The sequence below is a fragment of the Pelobates fuscus genome, chromosome 6 (assembly GCF_036172605.1).
Source record: "Pelobates fuscus isolate aPelFus1 chromosome 6, aPelFus1.pri, whole genome shotgun sequence".
NCBI classification, from domain to species: Eukaryota; Metazoa; Chordata; class Amphibia; order Anura; family Pelobatidae; genus Pelobates; species Pelobates fuscus.
In genome coordinates, this window is record NC_086322.1 from 20,957,749 (window position 1) to 20,963,027 (window position 5,279).

General features: G+C 42.1%; 1 pseudogene; it reads right to left on the minus strand.

Moving 5' to 3' along the window:
- Positions 1-748: 748 nt before the first annotated feature.
- On the minus strand, positions 749-4,936 carry LOC134615288 (tachylectin-2-like; annotated as a pseudogene).
- Between the last annotated feature and the right edge of the window lie 343 nt (positions 4,937-5,279).

The following is a 5,279-nucleotide window of genomic DNA, read 5'->3' on the forward strand; positions in this document are numbered from 1 at the left end:
AAAGCAATTCTGGCGGCTCCTTTACCTTCTCTAAGGTCCTTGTATATGATCTGGAGATGGTTCGTTTGTTAAAACATAGGGTATTATGTATAGAAACTGTCTGTTCTGACACGTGGAATCACCAAAGCAACATGGCTGCTGTTTCCATGGTGACTGCCCCACTTTTAGTACTTCAGAACTTTATACATAACCACCATAGCAGACCTGCCAGCTGTCCAAATCTCAGTGGGACAGTCCCTATTTTAAGGTTCTCCAGTCGTGTCTCCTAGTGGCTGTTAGAAAAAGATAAAAATATGGTGTGTCTGCTCCTATTTATATTAGTCGCTTGTGCATTGTGTGAAGCAGCCTGTATATCCAATTGTCACTTAATTTTTGTTGATGACCTAAACATCTTTTTCTATGGTTCAAAAAGTTGACCATCCCTGCATTATATAGCAGGTATGGAATGCCAGAGATGGATAATCATTTGGCTGACCTCTAGGCTACTAGTCAGGATGGTTATAGTGTGAAGCAAAATGGACATGAATTAGAGGGGGGTTTACAGTTTAGATAAGGAAAAAGATACCTAGAATTGAACATTCTACCTGATGTAAAGCAAACAGATTGACAGTCAGTGGAACAATGGATTGCAAGACATGCACAAGTTTAATTTGTTTTTGTACACCAAGACAGAACATGACATTCCTGCCATTTATACAATTCCTATTATACCATGAATGGAATTATCCAAAGTTTGATTTATCTGTACAACATTTCATATTTCAGATCATATTCCATACAGAGGAATGCACAGGATTATCCATCTCATGGTTTGTAGTCTTCCTGGGTGACCATCAGGTTATAGTGAGTGACCCCTTTCCACATTCCCTGGATGGTGGTCTCATAGCCAAACAAAGTGCGGATCTTGGCATTGAACGGTACATCCATTTCTGCCTTGGTCACGGATGCCACCATACGTATTGAATGTCCACCTGGAACCTCCACATCTGTGCTGGATGAGAAGGTTGTCTGCAGAAGAAGTCAGAAGGTTAGAAGCTGAAGGAGGAATGGGGCAAACTGGAAATCTGCTCAGGGCCCTGTGTTATTTCAATCCTCCTCTGCCTGTCTGTACTGCAGTACAATGAAGGTAGGTGAGAGATTACAGAGGCACACCACAGGAATTTGTGTTGTGTGGTTCTTATTAACCATTTGCCACTACAAGCACAAAAACAGCTTTAGCATAATTTGGCAGTTTTGGTGTACAAATCATGCCCTGGCAATCTTCCTGCTCAATTCAGGAGATCAATCACTGTTTATGCAGCCCTAGTCACACCTCCCAGCACGTGATTTGAACAACCTTCCCAAACACAAAGCTCGGATATTACAGGTTCCTTTATTACATAGTCTGTTTAATCTAGAATTCCTCATCTCCTGCTCGGTTAGTAGCCTCCGAGCCACGGAGCATGATCTATACACCAAAAACTGTATCATTAAGATAAAGTTGTTTTGTTGCCTGTAGTATCCCTTTGAGAAGGAGCATTTGCTGTAACATGCCAACAGAATACAAGTTAACAAGTTCAGCATAGGTAGGTATAGTGTATTTTCTGACAGCTTTTATAGAGGTTGGGCAAGAGTGTACACTGACCAAAGCCAGTTAGCAAGGTTCTTACCCAGCCACCTACCTCATTAGATATGCAGTTACAGGGCCCACAACTACCAAGTCAGGATGTCTTAACCAGTGGGGCTGTGCCTTTAGAAGCAGATAAAAGTCATACATGGAGTCATGAGAAAGAAACTGAAGGCAGTTGAAGAATAAACCCAATAGCGGAGTGGGTTTTGTTATTTCACTGTAAGCAGTATGCCAAGTCTAATCAACAGAGAATACTTTCTCCCTTCCCACAAGCCAAGCTTACCTGTGTTGTGTTGGTTTTGGTGAAATTCCAGGTATGAATTGTGCTCACATTGATGGAAATCTTCTTCTCCGTTTCCCCTATGAATGGGACTCCAGCTTTAAAGGACATCTCAGATCCAACAGCCACCGTGAATCCATGTTGCTGGCTGAAGCTGCTGCTCTCAGTTACAGTTTTGGAGAAGCTGAAAAGAAACCAGTCATTAATAGTTTGATAGACTGGAATACTTGGATCAAGATTCAGGCTAGTTTACCACCACCACCTCCACTCCCACCCAGTTGGTTAATTTGGCTTTTTTGAGCAAGGATAAAAGGGAGATATATTCATTTGGAATTTCAGTTTGTTCAAAAGTCAGAAAATCTTAAGGAGAAAAAAAAACACCAAGTGCCTTCTGAAATTCATAGGTCCATTAGACCATATGGAGTGCAGATTACTCTTTCATGACAGTGCCACGTGAGGGGCAAGTTAGGGAGCCATCTACTAAATGGCTGAAAGGAAAGTTAAGAAAAGCCATTTGAACACCCTTATTCTTCGATGTTCTCAGCATACTTACCCATTCTCATTGTAGGCATCTAGATCATGGAATAGGACTAGAGATGTGGTCTATACACCACCAATCACAGACCTGAGCATTCCAAGTATTGTATATACACTGCAGGCATTTACCTTCCTAACCCAAGTACAAGCATTATTGGCAGCAGACAGGAGCAAGCAGCACAATGAGGTTTCCATTACTTACGAGAAGGTGTGCTTTAATGGAGTGCTGCTCTTGTTGTTATAGATCTGGGTCTGCACCACCTCTGTGCCTTGGGATAGGATTTTCCCTGAATCTGGAAGGAATTCAAAGCTTACAATACTCTGGATGGTTTTATCAATGGTGAAAGAAAGGAGGGGGTAGACATTGTAACCCCAGCCCAGTTTCTCTGCCTTTTCAATATAGTTGGTATCAGCAACGGTAGGGGTTGGTCCTTTATAGATGTGGCCATTATTTGAATCCACACACCACAGGTCTGACTCTAGGGTGAAAGCCATGAAATGGGTCAGGATGCGCCAGCCTCCTTTTCCAATGGTTTTGCTGGAATCAAGCCAGTTATCGTCTGGTTTGGTTGGGGGGGCTTCTCATCACAAGCTTGTCGTCACTTGTCACTGCATACAGGATGCCTTTAGGGTCAAAGAAGAGGGCATCAAATTCATTCCAGATGCCGGTTCCTATTTTGTTGGCTTGGCCATAAAGCCAGGACACATTTTCATTGCTTGGTGCTGGACCCTTGTAGAACTCCCCTTTCTTGGTAGCTGCATACAGAAGGCCATTTGGATCAAAGAACATGAGTTTAAATCCATCCCAGTCGGTTTTGCCCACTCTCTTGGCAGTCGAGAACCAGTCCAGGTTTGGATCTGAAGGCATAGCTCCCATGAAAAGCTCTGTACCACGCACAGCAAACAGCACCCCTTCTGGGTTAAAGGCAATCTTACTGACATTATTCAGCTTCCCTACAATGCTAGATCTGGCATCAAAGTTATCCAGAAGATTCTTGGGTGGTAATCCAGCTCTGGCAACATAATCCTTCACAGCAAACAGGATGGTATCTGGAATTCAGTAGGAAGAAGTTATAGCCACAACATGAAAGAACAACTGCAAGTGATTTAAGCCATAAGCCAAGATACTGAAGATTGGAAACAACCCTTCCAGAACACAGAGCTCCAAACAGGAGCCATTTATTATGTCTACTTTACAGGGTTCTTTTTATCTTCAAAAATTTCAAATGGACAAAGAGGGACATATTCATTTTAGAGGGGTCCGTGGCCAGGAGCTGGCCTGTTCTGAGAAGTTTTAGGAGACTTACTAACAATGTATGGACAATTGGGAGGTATGCAGGTTTAAGGTTCTGTCCCACTGTCCTGGATTATTAATGTGCCACCCTACCAGCAGCATTAGGCACTACAGTGAGAAGTGTCAGAATTTTAAATGTCGGAGACTATAGCCAAACAGGAAAGATTTCCCCCAGGTCAGCTGAGGATTTATTTTGAATTACAGACATTTTCAATTCAGAGAGTTTATCTAAAAGGAACACTAGTGTCAGAAATACAAACATGTATTACGGATTCTAATACCCGCTTGGATCACTCCAACGTGATTTTGCTCACCTTTTCTCCCATTCCAGTCTGTGGTTGAGATCAGTTTTGATTATCTCAGCCCATCTAATGCCCTCACATAGGAAAGCATTTAGGAGGCTAGTGTGTATGCATTGCACAAACACTGACTCAATTAGTATCTCAGAGATTGAAAACAATCCAAGGGAGAGTAACTAGATGCCAGGTGTACGTAGAGAGTTCTATAAATATAGTTTATTTGAAGCACCAACAGGAATACAGTGTTTCCACTTTGTCAATGCCAACATTAAGGCCATTTAAACTGTATGTAGCACATTTGGCATCTAGTTAAACGCATTTGGTTTCTAGGTTTTCTATACTTGGATCTGGCCCTGATTTGAGCAACATGGTGCAAGGTTAGCAGCATGGATTAGGTTTTAAATCCAGGTGTTTAGGTACTAGAGTAACCCTTCTATCATTATGTGTCCTCATAGAAATGCATCTATCACCATGCAGAGTGTTGAGACTGAGGGTAGACACAAAGCACCTCTAGTGGCCATCTGAGGGTTTGCACCTAGAGAGTAAAAAATAAATACATTGAGAAGCCTGTGTATATAGTCACCAGAACCACTGCCTTAAGTGGTAGGGATTGTGGTGACTATAGTGTCCCTTTTAATATCACAGATTAGTTCTGTCAAACCGTAACAGAGTCAGTGAGAAACTTCTAAGACCATCACAGAAGTAATCAGCTATAAAGTGAGATACTCCCTAGTAGTGATCAGTTTATACAGCCCTGCAAGATGAGCTTCCAAAACACAATACACAGGGATCACTTACCTGGTGTATCCATTATCAAAGAGAGATCAGAAAACAAGCTCCCAAATCTCTAGACTCCCATCAGGGATCTTTTTTTGTTTTATCTTGGGGTCTCTGGCTTGTATAGCTGAGGAAAAGTCTCCAGAGATCTCTGTATAAGGGCAATACCCTCAGTGATTAGCTTTATAGTCAGGACCCCTCCCCCCACACAGCTGTACCTGGTTTAATAAGCAGGGTTGCCAGATTCTGAACCATGTGATACTGGGTTAACAGGTAGGTCACCACAATATTGCATTATACTGCTCTGGAAACAAAGGGGGAGATGTATAAAAACTGGTGTATTAATGATTTTCTTGACACGTTTCTGACTCATTTGCCATTTTGGGGCATTAAAGACAAGACTGACAATAATCTCCCCGATGTATAAAGTTGGAGTAACAGTTTTATACATGAGAAAATGGAGCATTCCCACAAAACAGGCAG